The sequence below is a fragment of the Miniopterus natalensis genome, chromosome 10, assembly GCF_054644295.1.
Source record: "Miniopterus natalensis isolate mMinNat1 chromosome 10, mMinNat1.hap1, whole genome shotgun sequence".
NCBI classification, from domain to species: Eukaryota; Metazoa; Chordata; class Mammalia; order Chiroptera; family Miniopteridae; genus Miniopterus; species Miniopterus natalensis.
The window spans coordinates 50,874,480-50,895,723 of record NC_142090.1 but is presented as its reverse complement, the minus strand read 5'-3'; positions in this window follow the sequence as shown (position 1 = coordinate 50,895,723).

Here is a 21,244-nt window from a genome sequence, read left to right as displayed (position 1 = left end):
CACTTTCTATATAATTGCAACCCCCCAAAAATTCATTACTTATTTTCACAATAGAATCCACACTTATGGATGTTACTGTCTTCATTAACTCATAACTTCATTGTGTATTATGGGAGTAGGAAACCACACATGTGCCTGGAAATAACCTATTGTTTTGTCTTATTTTTAATGTAGGCCATTATTTGATGAAACTTGTATCATTACCTATCACTTCTATTGTATCAAAAATTATGGCATATATTAAACTCTCAAAAGATGTCACGAAGTTCCCTTTAAATATGGTCTAAATATATTATCAGTACAATGTGTTTTTAAGTGAATGAAAAGGAGTCAGTCATCATACTGTGAATGGAAGATCTGGTTAGTTTGTATGCAATTGGACAGAATGGAATTTCTGAACAAGGAGAGATATTTTAAACTGAAAATGGTTTAATTTTTTACTATATTCCCAGAGTTTTAGACTGTCAACTGTTATCATACTAACTTGCTTCAAACTGAAAGAACAAACATCATTTTAGCCAGGAAGGGACTGGACGTCTTGGAGGAAGACAGCATGTAAGTTCCTCTGTGCTATTTCCATTCAAGGGAATATTATACTGCCTATGGGTCTGGTATATCTCTTTAAATATGTGAAAATTACCCCACAAACATACACTACTAATAACAACATAAAGTATCAAACTCTTTCTTTTCATAAAACAATCATATGTGAGAATCAAGAGAAAAATGTATGTTTTATATTCCACTTCCTTCAGTGAAATCTGTCATGACCAAATCTTATTAATATTGTTCCTTTGATGGACATTTATGGAGAGTTTCCTTAGTTTGTTCATTTAGATTTGTTTTACTATGAATAAACTCCTTTTTGATAGATTAGATTTAAAAAGCTAATATGAAGTGAAAGAAAAACAAAAATGTAAAGTGTCTTCCTCACATATATGGAAAGTCATATTTTTATATATGCCATATATTTATTATTTAATTTGATATTTTTTATTTAAATCTGAAATTAATACGTGACCTTCACATTAGAAAAACATACACAAAACAATTAAATAATTTGCCCTAGATCCCAAAGCTTATAGGTAGTAGAATCAGGATTTCAAACCTGGATCTGAACCACTTAAAAATCCTGCTCTCAGAACAGTCCCCAGGGTCCTGGGACTCCTGAGCGGAGCATCAAGATGCTCAGTAGAGAAACTCTTCCTGTTAACCTTGTTTGGATTGAAATGAAGTCTGTTGTGGTGATTTACTAATAAAATGTAAAAGTGAAACAGAAGGAACGAGCAAAGGGCATTTTTTTTCCCTTTTTGGAGGAATTACCAAGGAAGTGAGGAAACCTTAGGAAGATAGGACTTTCTAAGCTCTGTTTCAGTGTGAAATCTAATTACTGTCTATTCCACAGCCTGGTGAAGGTGTGGGCAGTGTGGTGAGAGATTTGAGGAACGGGTGAAATGAGCTGGGGGATCTGTAGATCAACTCAAATTTAAGGTTTTTTTGATGAGAATAAAGTTATGTTCTGATAGTTTGTACAGAAAAAGACAAAACAAAGCACAATGGAGGCCCTTCATGTCTTATGGCTATTACTTCATAGGACACTTTACTGCCGTTTTCTATGCACATGAAAGAGAAATAAATGTGGAGATTTCATCCTTGGGGAAAAAACCCTGCTCTTTTCCACTATGATACATCATTTGTACTTGATGGAAGGACCCTAGCAGCGTGAAATCGGAAGTTGGTTCAGTAATACCTATGTGGCATCAGTGTTTGGTATGAGGAAAAGTGTCATATTTCCTACGTGAAGTTAATTCATGACAACAGCTGGAAAGTCACATATTTCTGCGAGACTCGGCGTACACCCTAAGTGCCAACCAATTCTTGCATTTATGTCTGTTGTAAAGAAACCACGGGAAGGTGAGCCAGAGGGCTCCCAGCCTTACTCTCTGCCTCTAACAATACAGTTTAAAGGATGTTGGTCCCAAATTTGTCTCTATACAAAATGATCTCTGTGTAACCATAGTTGTGTTTTCTCTCTCAGCTCTTTATAGGAAGAATTTTTTTCTTTTTCTTTTGGCTATATAACCCTTGTTTTATATTGTTAAATTCCTACAGTATAGTAATACATAGAACAACTTGAGTAAAGGTAGTGACTATATCTTAGAAACATATCTTATATCTCTGGAATAGCATTATTATAAGTGAAGCCTTGTAGTAACTGAAAATGGTCAGAATGAGAGTCCATTATACTCCTAGTTTAAAGACAATATTTCAGCCAACAAATGTACATAGATGGTTTAGTGTAGATACAGCCTTAGTATTAGCAGTCTAGGCTAAATTGCCTCAAATTAGTGAACAGATTCTTCATCGTCTACTTCCTTTATTTTTTATATTTAAATGGTTTTACATTTTTATCCTATTAAAAAATAAATATAAACATATTGAATATTTATTGGAAATGAACAAAAAATTATAATTATAATGTATAAAGTTCCCCTCTTTTCCTCTATAAACTCAGAGCCCAGTCCAAATCTGTTCATATAATATACCAAGGCAAATTCAAACTACTAATTTACCTAAATTTTCTTTGCCAGCATAATAAAATTTCATAGCATTCAAACACACTAATTTTTTAATAATAGGTATTAGGTTATGAGTGATCTTTATGTTGGTCAGAACTCTAAGTTACAAAGACATAAATCAATTTGTAATAGCTTAATCAATAACAACTGATGTATTGGTCATAAATAGTGGTAAGACAGAGAACTGAATGGAAAGCTAAACACACAAACCTCATAAAAACATAGTTTCAAAGTCGGACCAGTTCAAACCACAAAACTGCTTCTAAGATTGTTTCTATTACTGGTTTATTTTTCTCTCTGTGAGTCATCTTCATTATCTTTAACCATAGATGGGTTTCTCTACAAGGTGGGGGAAATAGCCATCTGAAGCTCTGTACCCCAAAACTCCCACCCCCTGAAACTAAAGAGAAAAGGGATTACCTCTATTGATTAAAAAGTCCTTTGAAAATATTCTGCCTTCAAAAGGGTTAGATTGGGGCACTTGCCAACACTTGAACCACTATGACTGGGGAATAAAATATCATTATTGATCTAGCTTGGGTCCCTGCTGTATCCCCAATGCCTCACAATGGCCAATCCTCAACAAATATTCATGGAGTTAGTATCCCAAGGACAACTTTGTGAAAATATAAACATTTAAAAAGTCTAAGCACTTAATAAACATCTCGTGTCTATAATCTATAATTAATTATTAATTATTAATGTAATTTACTATATCTATATCATCTATATATCTATATATCTATATATCTATATATCTATATATCTATATATCTATATATCTATATATCTATATATCTATATATCTATATATCATCTATATATCTATATATCTATATCTATATATCTATATATCTATATATCTATATATCTATATATCTATATATCTATATCTATACGTATACCTATACCTATATCTATATCTATATATATATAATGTTCACTATATCCACAGTATTTTTAAAGCCACTCAGAGAAAGACAAGTATCACACAATGTTAGTCATAAGTGGAATCTAATGAACAAAATAAACCAATGAACAAAATAGATCCAGAGACACAGAAGTATGAAACAGACTGATTAATCTCAGAGGGAAGGTGGGGGTGGGTGGCTGGGTGGGGAGAGATTAACTGAAGAATTTATATGCACATATGCATAACCCAGGGACACACACAATAATGTGGTGAAGGCCTGGAGGCAGGGGGGTGCAGGGTGGAGGGGATCAATGGGGGGAAAAGGAGACATTTGTAATACTTTCAGCAATAAAGATTAATTGAAACATAAAGTGTTAATGCAATAAAAATAATTCTGACTAGAATATTTATTACATAATCATAAAATCCACCATTTAATCCATCTGTTATTTGAGATTAATTAAAAGACCAATGACTGCAAGCCCAATTTATTGAGATCATGACAAATTCAGATTTTCAATTGGTTTCGAGCATTGAATATTTTGTTTGGTTTATTTAATTACACAGTTTAAAAATCGTTATTTCATCTTTTCGCCCTTTTAGACATACTCTATGAACATACATAAAGTGTGAGGCCCCTGGTCCAGGTGCTGGAAATAAAGCTGTTTATAAAACCAATCCCTGCCCGGCCAGGCATGGCTCAGTGGTCGAGCATCGACCTAGGATCCAGGAAATCGGGGTTCGATTCCCCATCAGGGCACATGCCCGGGTTGCGGGCTAGGCAGCCGATCAATGACTCTCTCATCATTGATGTTTCTCTCTCTCTCTCTCTCCCTCTCCCTTCCTCTCTCTGAAATCAATAAAGGCATATTTTAAAAAATGAATAAATAAAAAAATAAATAAAACCAATCCCTGTAATCACCTAGTTTATATTCTAATTAGGGGAGTTGGTGGATATGCAAATCACGATGGGGTCATGAATATGCAAATCAATATCATTGAAAAGATCTATTAAGGAAACACAGATATTAGAGGAAGGCAAGAGAGTGGTGGCTTACACAGACTGATACTTAGATAGGGACCCAGGGCAGCTACTTCTCTTGGAGTGCTGTTATAATACCTAAATAAAGGAGGGAGTCATACAAGTGACTCAGGGCAGGGAGAATTACATGTATAAGGGCTCTAGGAGAAATAACGCAGCACTCAGAAAATTGCAAGATATCTACGGAAAACCATTATCTATTGAAAACCACAAGAGAACTGTGAGATATATGGAGCCTTGGGGAGGTCTGTAAGTGGTAGGAGATGGGGGTAGATAATGTAAGGCTTCATTTTTAATTTTTTTTTAATTTGTCATTATTGTTGAAAGCATTACAGATGTTCCCCTTTTTCCCCCCATTGGCCGCCTCCGCCCCACTCCCAAGGCCTTACCAAACTACTGTCAGTGTCCATGGGTTAGGCAATATACACATATAGATGATGTAAAAAGTGCGAGAATCTGATTTTTGTTTTAAATCATCTCTATGGATGCTGCTGTCTATTGTGTACTGTTTTGTTGGGAGAGCAGTTCTGCAGAGTGAAGTGGAGGAACTTCAACAATTATTAATATATTAAATTTTGCCACTCCTCCATTGTGCTAGCAACTTTTATTTGGTGACTTAAAATAAATGCTCTGTAAGAAATTTAAATTTAATTGCATCAACTCAATTTATATTTCAGATGGGTGATCTGACCATAAATTTCTAACTGGACAGGACATGGTGAGTAGTCACACCCCAAGCATATAACTTTTTTAGTAAAAGGTTTATCTTAGCCTTAAGCAAGCCTTGGCTAGAGTTTTTGTAACTCTAGGTTAACACACCTTTGAAATAACTACCCTCAACAGAGCACATAATCTTGTTAGCTATTCTGTAATTCAATCCCCACTTTGCTTTCTCCCACCTCCTTATAACCTTCCTTACATTCCCTCCTTAATCTCAAGTGCATAAAAGAAACTGCAAAACTCTTATTCTCAGGAGCATTTAAAATCTTATTTCCTGGCAATTGTCGTCAGTTTAGCTCAAAAAAACTCTTACAAGTATCCTCTACCGGTTTGGACATTCTTACGTAGACAGAAGACACTTAGGAAACTTCCGATTAGATGGGGGAGACTGGCAAATAAACAAAGTGATTAATATATTGGGATGCAATGGTATGACAGAAGGAACACTTAAACTAGCTCTTAAAAATGTGGGAGGGGCCAACAAGGCTTATTGAAAGATATAACTTTTAAGTTAAAAACTGGTGGAGAGAAGAGCATGTGCAAAGACAGGAGGCAAGGGAGTGTGTGGTAAATTCAGGAAATGTTCAAGGATGTCGGTGAGGCTGAGGCTAGGGGCAAGGAGGTTTGTTTATTTTGTTTGTTTATTGGGATTTGGTATCTAGGAGGCAAAGTTACTGGAGGTTGGAGGAGATAATTAGCAAAGGTAAGTATGGGTTAGAGACGTAAACACAGAATTACAGCTGATACCCCACCAAATTTGACATCAGGGCAATGCCAACAAACAGCTTACTATGAAAAGACTATTAACAGTGAATGATAGAAAAAGCACTGTACTCAAAAACCCAACATTACTCTCAATGTCCACCAGTGAAAGTGTATTCAGCCCATCCTGAAGGAGGAGGGCGAACCCATAACAGAAATGGTGAGGCCCCTCAATGTTACCTGAAATTATGTAAATTTCTGACACCACCAGGAACAATTCACAACTGAAGCTAATATAGTGAAGGCTCAAACTCATGTCGCAAAATAGACAGCATTACCTAATTTATAAAGAAGCATTTTGGATGAACTTTGGTGTGGTTGTTCATTGTTTTTTATACTTTACTTGCTTTATAATTATTGAATAAATAATTTGTCACAAAAAAGTACCCTGTAGTTTTAGATATGATTTTTGGAGCAATGGAAAGCCCTAAAGGGTTTTTAACAAATACATGGCTCAGATTTGTATTTCAGAGACATCTTTGCTATCTTTGTCACTGAGTATTGAGAATCCCTCAGAGCAATTCAAGATTGGATGTAAAAAGACTAGGGTAAAGGCTATTACAGGTTCTGTAGGGAATCTTATACATGCTATAACACAAATGATAATAAATATGGAAATAAATGTATACATTGAAGAGATATTTGAAAGCAATTATTGAATGGAACTGGATGGTTTGGAATGGAGTTAAGAGAAACTGAGGACAACACTAAGTGTCTGGCATTAATTTAGATTCCATCAATATCTTAGAATATCACCTTATTTGAAAATAGGATCATTAAAAATATAGTTAAGACAGCCTTGAACTGGAGTAGGGTTCTTGTAAAAAGAACACCATGTGAGGAGACACACACAGGGAAAATGTTATGTGAAGATAAATAAAACACTGAGTTTCTTCAGAAGAATTTAGGTCGTATTGATTATAAAAGGTATATTCTGTTTTTCCTTTGAAACAATTCACAGGTCATCTCAATTCATTGTGAATCTATTCTTCCCCCTGCTCAGGTCAAAATGGTTGTAGTCATTCTTGACTCTCTTATTTCTCTCACATCTTTTTTCAATCCACAAGCAAATATTAGTTTTACTTTTAAAATATATTGAGACTATAACTGTTTCTCATTACCTCCACAGCCATTACTTTGATCCAAACCACCATACCTCTAGCCAGAATTACTGCAAGATTATTGCAACTACCTCTGCCTCTCTTGCTGTTAATAGTCTCTTCACAGCACAGCAGCCTGAGTGATTCTGTTACAATCTAACTTTTGCATTTAAACTTCCCAGTGGCTTCCCATTTTCCAAGTATAACCCAAAGTTCCTACAGGGACTTTTTCATTCCTACATATCTCATCCAACCTGTACACTCTCCAACTCATTTCCTACAACTCTTCCCCTTGCTTATTCTGAGACAGGCTAGTAAGCTAGGACAAGTGGAATAGGGAAACTGAGACACAGTTAAACAGCAGTTTGCAGCCATCTAGAAATCTAGATGCCAAGCAGTCTGCAGCCATCTAGTAAACCCTATCTTTCCTAAACCAAGGACACTTCAGAGTAAATGGTTTGCACTTCTCCCCAACCAGAGGGTAAATAGCTTAAGTCACCCTACTAACGGAGACAGATAACAGAAATCCAATTAGTGTCATTTGTGCCAAGCACACCAAAGGACAGGCGAATTTAAGAGAATACATCTTTTTTTTGGTATATCAGCATAAAGCTGATGAATAGTCTATTGAGATCCTCCCCTAAGACATCCTCTAAACGCCCAGCCTTTAAAACTCCTCAAAATGAAGGTCAGGCATGCTCTCCCTCCCCCCTCCTTTCCCCATGGGCATGCATCTCCTAAACTCTAAGGGATCCCAGGAGGCTTGCAACTAGGGCAGCAGTGGGCAGTGGCAGTTCATCCTCGGCAAATTCTCTGAACCTGTCTCCAAGGTCCCCTATTCTCTCACTTCTTAGTGAGCCAAAGCAAACCAGCCTAGGCTCATTTCCCAAGCCCTTTCTCGTTTCACTGTCCCCAGTTTTAATAAGCATCCTCTAAAATTCACCTGGACCCGACTTGTGAAATTTTTCCTGCAGAGTCAAGAACCCACACAGTACAGGCTGGCCCCAGGCAGACCTGCCAAGGGCCAGGACCCCTTTCTAGTAACAATTCTACTTCAGCAAACTTTGCCTCTTTTCTGCTTCTTAAGCAAGCTTGTTGGTTACATTCTTGCCTTAAGGCTTTCTTTAGCGTTTGCTCTTAGCTCTGTATAAAGCACTCTTTCCCAACATAGTCACATTATTCACTCCCTCTTAAAATATTTTTGCAGATCTTACCTTCTCACATCTCAGTTCCAAGTCAGCTGGGGTTCTGACCGAAGAGTTACTAGCGTGCAAATGCGTAATTTAAGAGATAATTAGGGGCTATTTACAAAGACTGGGAAGGCTAAAGGAAATTACAAAGAGGTGGTGAAGCTCTCAAAGATTAGCAGCAGCTGGAAGCCATTACCATCCCTGGAGTGAAAGCACCAGGGAGAAAAGCTGTTGTTATCTGAAAGTAATGAGAGCTGTAACATTGAGGAAAGATACCTGACAGGGGCTTGTGGCTGTAGATAAAGAAACAAAGGCACTAACAAACTATAATTCATCAGGAAAAGAGTAAGGGGGATAAATACCCCCATACCTCTCTCTTTTCATCCTATGATTGACTGCTGTGGCCTCACATTGGCTGTAATTAAACAGAGGCCAAAGTGAGAGGAGGTCTGGGAGATACACACTGCAGAGGAAAGGCTCTGTGAGCTCAAGGTGGGGTAGAGAAACTCAGGAGATTGATCTGGTAGGTTAAATGGAAAACAGCCACAACTATGGACCCCTTCCCCGTTCCCAGAATATACTCTTTTTTAAATAATAGCTGTACCTACATAATATATTACATGCTACAAAACTGACCATTTTAAAGATAAGATATCATCAATAAAATAAAATTAATTGAGTCGCACCTGGAAAAGTCAGCATTATATATATATGTTCACTGCCTTACCTTAGGGCTATGCCAACTCTCCTTTCTGTTATAGTTCAGAGAAACCATGGTCATCCTGCTGGTCCATTACAAGGGCATCATACAAGATGATTGCGATATAGTTAATGTGCTTAATCATTTCTGTTATGTCACATCCAGCAAACAAAACTCTCCCACCTTTCCAGCTGCATGTCAGCTACTTCTGCTTATCTTTGTTGATGGAAATAGAAAAGAAAGTGATGTCTTATTCAACAGCTTTGTATCAGGTACCAAGGACTGATTTGCTGCAATGATATTAAGAACAGCTGGGATTAGCTCCAGGTACTGATCATCCTTAAGAAAACTCAGTCATTACTCAAGACTCATTTGATTTTGTAATGGCTAACCAGACAAGTTAAACAGATGTGAGAGGAACTACAAACCTGGCACTTGTCAAGACATTAATGATAGTGCTAATCTCTATAATTTTCTTATAGATGCAGTGTTGCCTTGAATATGCTATTTTGGATGGAGAGCAACACCTATAAGGGCTTCCACTAGAATATTTCTATCATAGTAGCCCTTACTCCATGATCAGGTAATTAATGTGGGGAGTTTTGCCAGTTACTAAATATACACATTCTTACTGGGCATGCTTGGGCAAGGTAAATAACCACAGGATGGGTCATTGGTTCTACTGTGAGACAAACTCAGACCAAGACTCCACCTGTCATTGTACTTCAATAAGCCTCCATTCTAATCTGTGAGTATTAGTGGCATTTTGGATATCCCAGGATTAACCTCAGTGAAGAGCCTCTGTGTGGAGCTAATAATCTTCCCAAAAATCTGTATTTTCATCTCTGGTGTAGAGTTCTACCACCACCTCCCTTCATTAGGATAACACTTAGAGAAAGAGTCATGGTGTAACTTGTGGCCACACTACAGTTCTTTTTCAAATATTTATGGCCAATTTGTCTTTGATGGGTTAGGCCTGCTTCTGGTACCTATGACCAGGAGTTTATTATTAAAATTAAACTAAAAAAATCTGAGCTCCAATCCATCATCTTCCATCATTATCTCTGGCCTACAGAAGACAGCCATTCCAGAACTTTTAATAATGTCCTGGAGAAGAGTATAGAGGCATACCTCAGAGATATTGAGATTTCAGTTCCAGGTCACCACAATAAAGTGAATACTGCAATAATGTGAATATCGCAGTAAAGAGAGTTGAAATTGTTTTTGCTGGTGTAGGGTTTTGCCTTCAATTTGTAAAAACTACAACATCTGTGAAGTGCAATAAAGCAAAGCACAATAAACTGAGGTGCGCCTGTATCCTCTTGCCTTTCCAGAAAGACAGTAGGACGAGGCTGAACAATCTGTGCAAAGCTGATCCACTCTAACATTCCTTAGGTCTCCATACTCCTTTCTTTAGCAAGCCAGGAAGCGTTGTCAGCTCATTGATAGTGTTTCACCACCCAGTTCAGTTTCCATTTGGTTAATGAACCAAGACATTATTAACTACTCCCAAATGCTTGAGCTACCACAGTAAATTCATCCCAGGTGAGATTTTCTAAATTCAACTAAAATCAATCTTGTATTTTGTCTTCTGTTTTTCTTATACTCTTATAAATAATTTCTACCTGTGTTGCCAAAACTCCTGACTATGCAAGTGGGTAAGATCCTTTGTTACGCTGCTTCAGACTCGGAGCAGACTTTTCACTTTATATCTGGGCTGCACTGAGATATAAATCACCCTATGGGCCTAGAGGTCAGGGAATGACAATGAAGAGAACCTGTAATTCTTGTTATTAGTAAACTTAGTTAAAGGCTTTTGTAGATTGGGAGCCTTGTTCTTTGGGGGGAAGAACAGGCAGTTTCCTCTTCTAGGGAATGTTGAGGAAGATTTAAGTGCCTGATGCTTCTTATATGGCCTCTGCTTTGTCTGTGCCCAAATGTCTGCACACCACATCTCAGGGTACTATTCCTATTAACCCTATATCTTTCTCTCAGGAGAGGAGACTGAAGGTATTGTATATTTAATTGGAATTGAAATGTCATAACCCAGCAATCAGGCCTTGGGCTGAGTCCTTAGCCATGCCTTTCCTGTGACTAAATAAGAAAATTCTTTTGTAACTGCATGAAAGCCAGTTGATTTTTCACCCATGCTTTGAGTTCTGAATTCAGGCTTTCAGTGTTTTCAAGCTTTTAGGTTATTCAGAAACAGCTAGCTCACCCCCCAGTTTTTATAATCATCATTGTCACCACAGTGGCTAAAAGCTTCACTGCCACGAGATTTGCAAATGCCTAACCACCACTAGCATTCTGTCCCATGCTGCCACCAGTGATAAGTAGAGTGATCCCAATACCAATTCAAGCCACAAATTAAGTGTCTCATTTATTCCAACAAGGAGATTCTTTGTTTGCCTCTCTTGGTGTATGAGCAATTGTTCCAAATCCAATGGAGAGGGTCTATTTTGGGTAGAAATTAAGGTATCTAAAATTGTCCAGGCAGGAAACAACACAGTGTAAAGGGTATTTCAAGAACTATAAATGTAAGAACTATTTATGTAGGTGTAAATGAAGAGAAGCAATAAGGATGGCAAAGCACCTAGGAAAAATCATTGATGTGAAGCTCTTAAAACCCCTAGGCTTGATAGACAAGTGTGGAGAACTCTTAAGAGAAACTTGAGAGCTGTCTCCGTAGTATACTAGCTGCCCAACAGTAACTGTGGCCAGAGTAGTGGACCATAGCAATGACCCAGGTGGATGGTTGGGAGAAGTAAAAAATCAGACCTTTCTTACTTCAGATTTCCTACTGGTAACTTCCATTGTCCAAACTCAACTAGAATCCAGTGGAAAAGAGAGCCTGGATGATGCAGTCATAGAGATCATATTTCTGGGGCACAGGACAAGACAGAAAAATGTGGAAAATAGATCTGAATAGGCAAATGGGGTATAACTAGCACCCTTTTCTTACCCTCTGGCCCCCCTATTAAAACCTGGAACACTCCTTCTTCTGGCACTATTTACATATCCTGGATTTATTCTTCTTCATAGCACATATCATCTTTAATAAGATATATAGTTTGCTTATTTATTTTGTTTACTATCTGCCTCTTCTCATACAGTGAGACCTTTCTGAGCAGAAATTTCCCAGATTTGCTCATTACTCTATTCCAAGTGCCTAGTACATGATAGGCACTCTATAAATGTTGAATAAAACTCAATTTCAGGCAAAACTTAATTAATTTTAAGTACTCAAAAACTGTCCAAGAAATTAAGAAAGACCCTGCACATATACTGTGCTATAATTATAATACCATTTCTATAACTATTAAATAAAGAATGTTTTACAATATATGAAAACACTTTACAACTTTGTGTTCATTATTTTAACAGATGTTTTAAGACTTATTGAAAGGCTAGTGCTTTAAGATTTTTTTAAAAAGCTGATGATCATATAGGATAATACAAATGAGCAGTTTAGATGGTTGAAGTACTGAATATACTGTCTACCACTTTTATTCTGCTATTATCCATTATTACACATTTATTATATAAATTTTGGCAATTAAAGCAAAAAGCAAATATATATATATATATATATATATATATATATATATCTGTGGAGATTGCTCACATACCACAACTGATAACTTTTTGCCATGCCTATTGTCACACAATCTAAAAAAACAGGGGCATACCATACATTTTTTTTTTCTTTTTCTTTTTAAATTTTATTTTTGTTTAAAATATTACAGATGTTCTTTTTCTCCCCAATGACCCATTCCACCCCGTCCCATCCCCCTCCCGAGTCCCTCTCCCCACCATTGTCCATGTCCTTGGGTTGTGCATTTATGCATATAAATTCTTTGGTTACTCTCTCTGCCTCCACCCACCTGCCCTCCTCCATCCCTCTGACATTAATCAGTCTCATCTATGCTTCCATGTCACTGAATCTATTCTGTTCATCAGTTTATTAAGTTCTTTAGATTCCATGTATAAGCGAGATCATGTGATGTTTGTCTTTTGCTGCCTGGCTTATTTCACTTAGCATAATTTTCTCCAGGTCCATCCATACTGTCCAAAAGGGTACGAGATCCTTCTTCTTTACAGCTGTGTAGTATTCCATGGTGTAAATGTCCCACAGCTTTTTTATCCACTCATCTACTGATGGGCACTTGGGCTGTGTCCAGATCTTAGCTATTGTAAACTGTGCTGCTATGAACATCGGGGTGCATATATTCTTTCTGATGAATGTTTCAGGATTCTTAGGATACATTCCTAGGAGTGGGATCACTGGGTCAAAAGACAGCTCCATTTCTAATTTTTTGAGGAACCTCCATACTATTTTCCACAGTGGCTGCCCCAGTCTGCATTCCCACTAGCAGTGTACTAGGGTTCCCCTTTCTCCACACCCTCGCCAACACATGCTGTCTGTTGATTTCTTCATGGTGGCCATTCTGACAGGTGTGAAGTGATACCTCATTGTGGTTTTAATTTGCATTTCTCTGATGATTAGCGATGTTGAGCATTTTCTCATATGTCTCTTTACCATCCATATGTCCTCTTTGGAGACGTGTCTATTCCAGTCCTTTGCCCATTTCTTAATTGGGTTGTTTGCCTTCCTCTTGCTAAGTAATATGATTTCTTTGTACACTTTGGAAATTAGCTCCTTATCAGATTCATCCTTGGCAAATATGTTTTCCCACACTGTGGGGTTCCTTTGTATTTTGAAGCTGTTTCTTTTGCTGTACAGAAGCTTTTTAGTTTGATATAATCCCATAGGTTTATTTTTTCTTTTGTTTCTCTTGTCTTAGGAGATGTATCAGTGAAAAGTCCACTACGTGGGATGTCTGTGACTTTACTGCCCATGTTTACTTCCAGGATTTTTATGGTTTCGTGACTTACATTTAAGTCTTTTATCCATTTTGAGTTTATTTTTGTGTATGGTGAAAGTTGGTAGTCTAGGTTCATTTTTTTGCATGTATCTGTCCAATTTTCCCAGCACCATTTATTGAAGAGACTGTCTTTACTCCATTGGATACTCTTGCCTCCTTTGTCATATATTGACTGACCATAATGGTGTGGGTCTATCTCTGGGGTCTCTGTTCTGTTCCATTGATTTATATGCCTGTTGTTGTACCAATACCAGGCCGTTTTGATTACAGTGGCTTTGTAATATAGTTTGAAGTCTGGTAATGTGATCCCTCGCACTCTGTTCTTTTTTCTCAAGATAGCTGCAGCTATTCAGGGTCTTTTTTGGTTTCATATAAATTTTCAAAATGTTTGTTCTAGGTCTGTGAAATATGCTGTTGGTATTTTAATAGGAATTGCATTAAATTTATAAATTGCTATGGGTAGTATGGACATTTTAATGATATTAATTCTCCCAATCCATGAGCATGGTATATTCTTCCACTTGTTTAAATCTTCCTCTATTTCTTTTTTCAGTGTCACATAGCTTTCTGAGTACAGGTCTTTTACATCCTTCGTTAAGTTTATTCCTAGGTATCTTATTTTTTAAGTTATAATGGTAAATGGTATTGCTTTTTTAGTTTCTCTCTCTGAAAGTTCATTGTTGGTGTATAAGAATGCCATTGATTTCTGGATGTTGATTTTGTATCCAGCTACCTTGCCAAGTTCGTTTATCAAATCTAGTAGTACTTTGATGGAGTCTTTAGGGTTTTCTATATACAATATCATGTCACCTGAAAATAATGACAGATTTACTTCCTCCTTTCCAATTTGGATACCTTTTATGTTTTCTTCCTGTCTGATAGATATGGCGAGGACTTCCAGTACTATGTTGAATAAGAGTGGTGACAGTGGACATCCCTGTCTTATTCCTGTTTTTAATGAAAATGGTTTTAGTTTTTGCCCATTGAGTATGATGTTGGCTGTAGGTCTGTCATATAGGGCTTTTATTATGTTGAGGTATGATCCCTCTATTCCCATTTTGCTGAGAGTTTTTATCAGAAATGGGTGCTGGATTTTGTCGAATGCTTTTTCTGCGTGTATTCATATGATCATATGATTTTTGTCCTTCATTTTGTTTATGTGGTGTATCACATTTATTGATTTGTGGATGTTGTACCAGCCTTGCATCCCTGGAATAAATCCCACTTGGTCATGATGTATGATCTTTTTAATGTCTTGCTGGATCCGGTTTGCTAGTATTTTAGTGAGGATTTTAGCATCTATGTTCATCAGGGATATTGGCCTGTAATTTTCTTTCTTTGTAGCATCTTTATCTGGTTTTGGGATTAGGATGATGCTGGCCTCATAAAAACAGTTTGGCAGTTTTCCCTCCCCTTACATTTTCTGGAATAGTTTGAATAGAATAGGGGCTAATTCTACTTTGAATGTTTGGTAAAACTCACCTGTAAATCCATCTGGTCCAGGGCTTTTTTTGCTGGGAGTTTTTTGATTATTGCTTCAATTTCATTTGTTATTATCGGCCTATTCACGTTTTCTGCCTCTTCTTGATTCAGCTTTGGAAGGTTGTATGCTCCTAGGAATTTGTCCATTTCCCCCATGTTGTCCAATTTGTTGGCATATAGTTGCTCATAATATTTTCTTACAATCCTTTGTATTTCTGTTAGGTCCATTGTTATATCGCCTCTTTCATTTCTGATTTTATTTATTTGGGTCCTCTCTTTGTTTTTTAGTGAGTATGGCTAAAGGTGCATCAGTCTTATTTACCTTTTCAAAGAACCAGCTCTTGGATTCATTGATTTTTTTGTATTTTTTTTTAGTCTCTATGTCATTAATTTCTGCTCTGATTTTTATTATTTCCTTCCTTATACTTCCTCAGGGCTTTTCTTGCTGTTCTTGTTCTAGTTCTTTTAGTTGTTGTGTTAGATGGTTCATTAGATCTTTTTCTTGTTTCTTGAGATAGGCCTGTAATGCTATGAATTTTCTTCTCAGGACTCCTTTCACCAAGTCCCATAGGTTTTGAGTTGTTGTCTGTTCATTTTTGTTACTTTTCATGAAGTTTTTGATTTCTTCCTTGATCTCATTGGTAACCCATTCATTGTTTAATAACATGCTATTTAGCCTCCATGTGTTGGAATATTTTTGAGTTTTTTTATAGTGGTTGATTTCTAGTTTCATGGCATTGTGATCCGAGAAGATGCTTGATATAATTTCAATCTTCTTATATTTATAGAGACTTGCCTTGTACCCTAACATGTGGTCTTTTTTGAGAATGTTCCATGTGCACTTGAGAAGAATGTGTATTCTGTTGCTTTGGGGTGAAATGTTCTATAAATGTCAATTAAATCCATTAGGTCCAGTGATTCATTTAAGGTCTGCATTTCCCTGTTGCTTTTTTTGTCTTGATGATCTGTCCAATGCTGACAGTGGGGTGTTAAAGTCCCCCACTATGATTCTGTTGCAGTCAATCTCCCCCTTAAAGTCCCGCAAGAAATTTTTTATATATTTAAGTGCTCCTATGTTGGGTGCATAAATGTTTATAAGGGTTATTTTCTCCTGTTGGATTGATTCCTTTAGTAATATGTAGTGACCATCTTTGTCTCTTGTTATCGTCTTTATTTTGAAGTCTGTTTTGTCAGAAATAAGAATTGCTACTGCAGCTTTCTTTTCCTTTCCATTTGCATGGAATATTTTACTCCATCCCTTCACTTTTAGCCTGTATGAGTTTTTTTGCTCTCAGGTGGGTCTCTTGTAGACAGCATATATTTGGGTCCTGTTTTCTTATCCATTCAGCTACCCTTTGTTTTTTGATTGGACCATTTATTCTGTTTACATTTAAGGGTACTATTGATATCAACTTATTTAATACCATTTTTCCCCTTTATGCTGATGTACCTTTCTCTCACTATTCCTTCTTTTTCTTAAAGCCATCCTTTTAGCATTTATTGCAATGCTGGTTTAGTGGTACTGAGCTCCTTTAGCCTCTTTTTGTCTGAGAAGCTCTTTATTTCACCTTCAATTTTAAATGATAGCCTTGCTGGATAAAGCAATCTTGGTTGCATGTTCTTGCTTTTCATTACTTGGAGAACTTCATGCCACTCCCTTCTGGCCTGAAGAGTCTCTGTTGAGAAATCAGCTGTCAGACTTATGGGGGTTTCCTTGTAGGTCACTGCTTATCTCTCTCTTGCAGCCCTTAATATTTTCTTTTTGTCCTTGACATTTGCCATTTTAATTACAATGTGTCTTGGAGTGGGTCTCTTTGGATCCCTCTTGTTTGGAACCCTCTGTGCTTCCTGAACTTGTGTGGCTTTCTCCTTTGCCAGCCTAGAGAAGTTTTCTATCATTATTTCCTTCTCCAAGTTCTCTATCCCTTGCTCTCTTTCCTCCCCCTCTGGCACTCCTATAATGCAAATGTTGTTTCAATTCATGTTGTCCAAAAGCTCCCTTAGACTGTCCTCATGCTTTTTAAGTGTTTTTTCTTTTTGTTGCTCTGATTGTGTGATTTTTTTCTACCTTGTCTTCTAAATCACTTATTCTATCCTCTGCTTCATTGAGCCTGCTTTTAATTCCTTCCAGTGCATTCTTGATATTAAATACAGCATTGTTTATCTCTGTCTGAGTTTTGTTTATGGTATGTATCTCTTTTTTCATGCTTTCACTAAGATCCTCAATCTTATCTATTGTCTTCTTAAGTTCCTTGAACATCTTCACCATCAATACTCTGAACTCTGTTTCTGATAACTTGTTGAACTCCATCTCTTCAAAGTCTTTTTCTGGTAATTTTTCCTTTTCTTTAATTTGGGGGTTGTTTCTTTGTCTCCCTGTTTTGGTAGGTCTTAGTGTTTGTATCTATATATTAGATATATTTGCTGTGTCCCAGTCTTGTGGGATGGGATTTTTGTCTTGTGGGTCCTGTGGAGCCCAGAGGTGTGTTTTCCTTTTACTTCTGAGCTCTTTGCTCTAGGCGTGTCCCTCTTGTTGGTGTCCCTTTTGTGATTCCTTTATGTTCTGCTGTTGTGGTTGGGTCTAGATTGTTGTTGATCAGTCAACCCTCATCTCAGGTTGGCTAACTGTGTCTCAGCCCCAACCTTGTCATGTAAGCTGTTGTACCGGTGCTGGCAAGGCAGGACAATACACAACTAAACTTCCAGGAAATAAGAGATATTTTACAAAATATCTTGACAGTCACAATGAAAGCAACCCACATGAAAATAGAACTGGGAGAGTGAAGGGAGAACACACACACAAAAAAAATGCTTAAAAAAGAAAAGAGAGAAACAAAAGTAATGCTCAGAGAGAGAGAGAGATATGTATATTGTTGTTAATACTGGTGAAAATTTAGAAAGTAATAATAAACTAAAATGTGAAAAATAGAGAAGCTACTGGTAGATAACAGAAGCAGAAAAAAGATTCTAAAAGAAGGGTGAGCAAGAAATTAAGAGAGAGAATAGGAAATAGATAATAGTTGAAAATGAGAAAACAAAAATACAATAAAGAAAATAAGAGAAACTAACAATCAAACAAAAAGTCAGGAAGACAGAAAGGAGGATAACGAAAAAATAAAAGTAGAAAAAGAAAAAGAAAGTTATGCCAAGGGATCCAGAGGAGAGAGAGAGATATAGCCCAGGCAGGGAGGGAGTCCAGTAAGAGATCTGGTGGAAACTATAGAGGAAAGCAGTAAACTTGGTTATAATGATAAAGTCCCAGTCCTTAAGCAGGGATAACACTAAAGTCTTGATATTAGAAGCAAGGATAAAACAAAACAAATCAAATCACTAAAACAAGACTAAAAACAAGCTAAGCAAGACAAAATTCTTTTATAAAAATAGAGAAAAAAATTTAGTTAAAAAATGTTTAAAAAAAAAACACTAAAAAAAAAAATTATTATAAAATTTTAAAAAGGAGAAAAAACAAATTTTCTCCCCTTTCTCTTCTTCCTAAGGAAGAAAGAGAAAAAATAAACCCACAAACAAAAAAACAAACAAAAAAACCCAAAAACCAAAAAAACCAAAACCAAACAAAACAAAAAAACAAGAAAAAAAGACAGTCAATCAGGTGAGTTTCTTCTGGGCAACTTATGTTGTCTGAGGGTCACTGTTTTGTGTGCTGATTTCAGTTCTCCTGGGAGGTACTTTTGTATCAGCCAATGTGAGGAGCCATCTAGGTTTGGCTCTGGTGTCCTTAGGTAGATGGTTGATCTGAGGCTCTCCGTGAGCCACCTCCTCTTGTCAGCTATTTTGCAACCTTGTAGTTGCCTGGTCTTACTCCAGAGTCTTCTGTAGAGTATTTAGGGTGCAGGGTGCCTAGTGTAACCCAGGGTATCACTCCCCTAGACGTGTCGCTGTCTGGCGCTCACTCTGCTGGAGTTAGTCTCTGCTCCACAGCCAGCTCCTCAGTCCCTACCCTGTCCTCTGATTCTAGTTCCTCAGGCTCTGTCCTGCTGCAGCTTCAGGTTGATCTCAGCCTGTTGCCTTTTCTGTATGGGCCGTTTCGGCAGCCTGGGCTCAGTGGGTTCGATTAAGAACACATTCTGGTGAGCCCTTTGCCTGCCCAGCCCTCAGCAGGGTTTTCAGTGTTTCCTCCAGTTCCCAAACCACAGTCCCTGAGAGTCTTATTCTTGTAAAGTCCTCCTGTGAGCTGCTCTCCTTTCCCCCTCAGGACTGTGCCCTGCGGGGTGTCTGGGGCTTCAGTGAGCAGGACCAGCCCCTTTCCTGTTGGGGGTGGTGCTCCTGGCTGCAGGAGAGGCCGGAGCCCCTCCCTGCTCAGCTCTGGTTGGCTGGTCGCACCAGGCCCGCCCCTCAGACCGTCTACTGTGCGGACCCCAACCCCAGCCTCTACGGGTCTGTCCGCGCAGTGCTCGCTGGGGAGGTGGGAACCAGTTCCACGATCAGGCTCACAAATGCACAAAGCAACACACAGGCAGAGGGTCCGCCCTGCAAGGTCCCGCTGCCCACCCACCAAGGCCCCAGAGGGAGGGGACCCAAAGTCAGCTCCCCACAGTTCCCTGCACTGCTGGTCTCAGCAAACCTGGGGCAGCTTCACGCGCCACCACGGCCCCCCTCAGGGCTGGTCACCCATCTCAGCCTCTCTGCACAGGGAGCTGTGGGCAGGGGGACACCCTCAGGGCTGGTCACAGGTCCCAGCCTCTTCACACCAGGACCTCATGGAGGGAGGACAGCCTCAGGGCTGGTCACAGATCCCAACCTCTCAGCACCAGGAGCTCAGGGCAGGAGGACTCCTCCCCTCCCCTGCTCCACACAGGTTCAGTGCTTTCTGGGGCTCAACACAGTGCCCCACAGTGAGGCAGAGGGTCCCCGTGTGCTCAGCGCAATCCCCTGGTCCCTTACCACTCGGGTGCCACAGACCCTGGGACAGCCTTTCGTATGGTCGGCATCCCGAGCACTAGATGCCAGTCACAGCGGCCACTAGGAGCTTTGGAAGGCATCATACCCTCCGGGACTCACTGCTTCCCGGGGTCCCTCTGCCCTGTGCGTGGGGTGCTTCTTCCCCTCTCATCACTCCGGGTATGGGGTCCCCGCTTTTGGATGCCGTCCGCACTCCCAAGGGGAGGGAGCTTTGCAGCCTCCAAGCCTCGGGGCTCAGAGCCTAGTACAGGCTTCAGGGGGACTCTCCCTTCCTACGCCCCCCCCTGTCTTACTGGACTCCGTGATGTGTCTTCAGTGCTCCCCACTCACACTTCGTTCACTCAGGTATGTTTCTCTGGTTTTTCCCAGCTGGCTATGTAGGATTTTAGGAGGAAATCGAGTCCAGGCTGGGAGTGGGGGCGCTGCTGCTTCTCACAGGGCCGCCCCCTTTCCCCACCCACCATACATGTTCTTAATAATCTTAAATCATTAAAATCTACTTCATTTTATTTTGGAAAACAATGTAGCAGAGATACTTTTCCACATCAATAATTTTTTTTAATACCTGTAAGATTATTTATAGATATTTAATTTTTATTATTTCATATATATTTAATTTTTCACATTTAATAAGCACTTATTTTCAGATATTAAGCCATTTAAAAAATTTGTAAAAACTTGAATTAGCATTTTTATTTATATATTACTGTACAATATCCTTATATTTCCTTGGATGAATTTCCAGAAGCTAAATTCCTTAATCAATGTGCTAGTGTTTACAGATAGAGCAATTTTTTTCCAGAAATTATGTACCAATTTGCATGCCCTGCAAAAGCACATGAGAATGAATATTTCTCTATATACTGGCCAACACTCAGCATAGTCATTCTTGTTAAAAGTTTTATAATTTGATATAAAAAAATGGCATGACATATTGTTTTAAATAATTG